The sequence below is a fragment of the Otolemur garnettii genome, unplaced genomic scaffold (genome assembly GCF_000181295.1).
Source record: "Otolemur garnettii isolate 467f Iridium unplaced genomic scaffold, OtoGar3 scaffold00104, whole genome shotgun sequence".
NCBI lineage: Eukaryota > Metazoa > Chordata > Mammalia > Primates > Galagidae > Otolemur > Otolemur garnettii.
In genome coordinates this window covers 195,328-196,887 of record NW_003852499.1, presented here as the reverse complement: position 1 = coordinate 196,887, position 1,560 = coordinate 195,328, and positions in this window count along the sequence as shown.

The window sequence follows — 1,560 nt, the reverse complement described above, 5'->3', positions numbered from 1 at the left end:
ATCATTGTTGTTTGGCGGGCCCAGGCTGGGGATTCGAACCCACCACCTTAGGTGTATGTGGCTGGCACCTTAGCCGCTTGAGCCACAGGCACCGAGCCTGTTGTTGTTGTTCTAATTGTTGTTGTTTAGCACCTAGCTGGGTTTGAATCCTCCAGCCCCAGTGTATGTGGCCGGCACCTTACCCACTGAGCTACAGGTGCTGCCCATGTCCTAAACTCTTGAAGAGACCATAATAATCCCCAGTAGTTCACATCAGAAAAAAGCTAATAGTGGCATTTGTATGAGGGTTTCTATGTAATTATTATTATTATTATTATTTTTTGGGGGGGGGACAGAGCCTCAAGCTGTCGCCCTAGGTAGAGTGCTGTGACATCACAGCTCACAGTAACCTCCAACTCCTGTGCTCAAGCGAGTCTCCTGCCTCTGCCTCCCAAGTAGCTGGGACTATAGGCGCCCACCACAGTGCCCGGCTATTTTTTGGTTGCAGCCATTATTGTTGTTTGGCGGGCCTGGGCTGGATTCGAACACACCAGCTCAGGTGTATGTGGCTGGCGCCTTAATCACTTGAGCCACAGGTGCCAAGCCTCTATGTAATTTTTAAATCAATGTTTTTTTCCAATTAGACTGAAACTAGATTGATTTCTTAAAAATTATTTTACATAATATATCTTATGACATAAAAATACTAAAACTAATTTAAAGGTTACCTGATTCCACACCAGTGAGATAATATCATTAATAATCTCTTTGTGCATTTGTGAGATTGTTTTTTCTCTATAGAGATGCCAGGTACCCTGACACCTGTCATAGAAAAAAACCCTATATAAATGTAAAAACTTACTGAATATCATGATGTCTTCTATTTCTTTGTTTGTTTGCTTTTCAGACAAAGCCAGAAAGAACTGACCCTCTATGGCATTACTGGAGGGTAGAACATTCTTCTGTCTCTTGCAGCAGAACTCATTCAATCAAATAATTTTATTTCTCTGACTAGATGGGTAACAGATGAGCAAGCCTGAACTTTAGTTCCTTTCTATTCCATCTCTGCAGATGGGATAGGAGTGATCACACAAAGGAGGGGTTACCTGGGAAGGATCAAAGGGGAAGAGATATGGGTCAGCTATTTTGTTTAACCATGCAGGGAACTCTCCAGAGAGGAGATGGTGGTAGGGATGAACCAGGAAAGATGAGAATGCTTTCTTGGAGTTTAAATCTAAGGGAAGATGTAATGTAGGACTTTGGTATTAGGCTTAAAAGAATAAAGTTTAAATATACAATCTGTGCATTTCTTTCTTTCATATTTCCTTCGATACCTTAAGTTATTTTTAAGATGATGATCACTGTTTAACAAAAACTCACAACTTGGGCCAGGCTCTGTGGCTCACATCTATAATCCTAGCACTTGGGAGGGCAAGGTGGGAAGATTGCTTGACGCCAGGAGCTTGAGACAAGAAGTGAGTTGAAGCAAGAGTGAGATCTGAGGCTCAGCGCCTGTGGCTCAAGTGGCTAAGGCACTAGCCACATACACCTAAGGTGGCGGGTTCGAATCCAGCCCAGGCC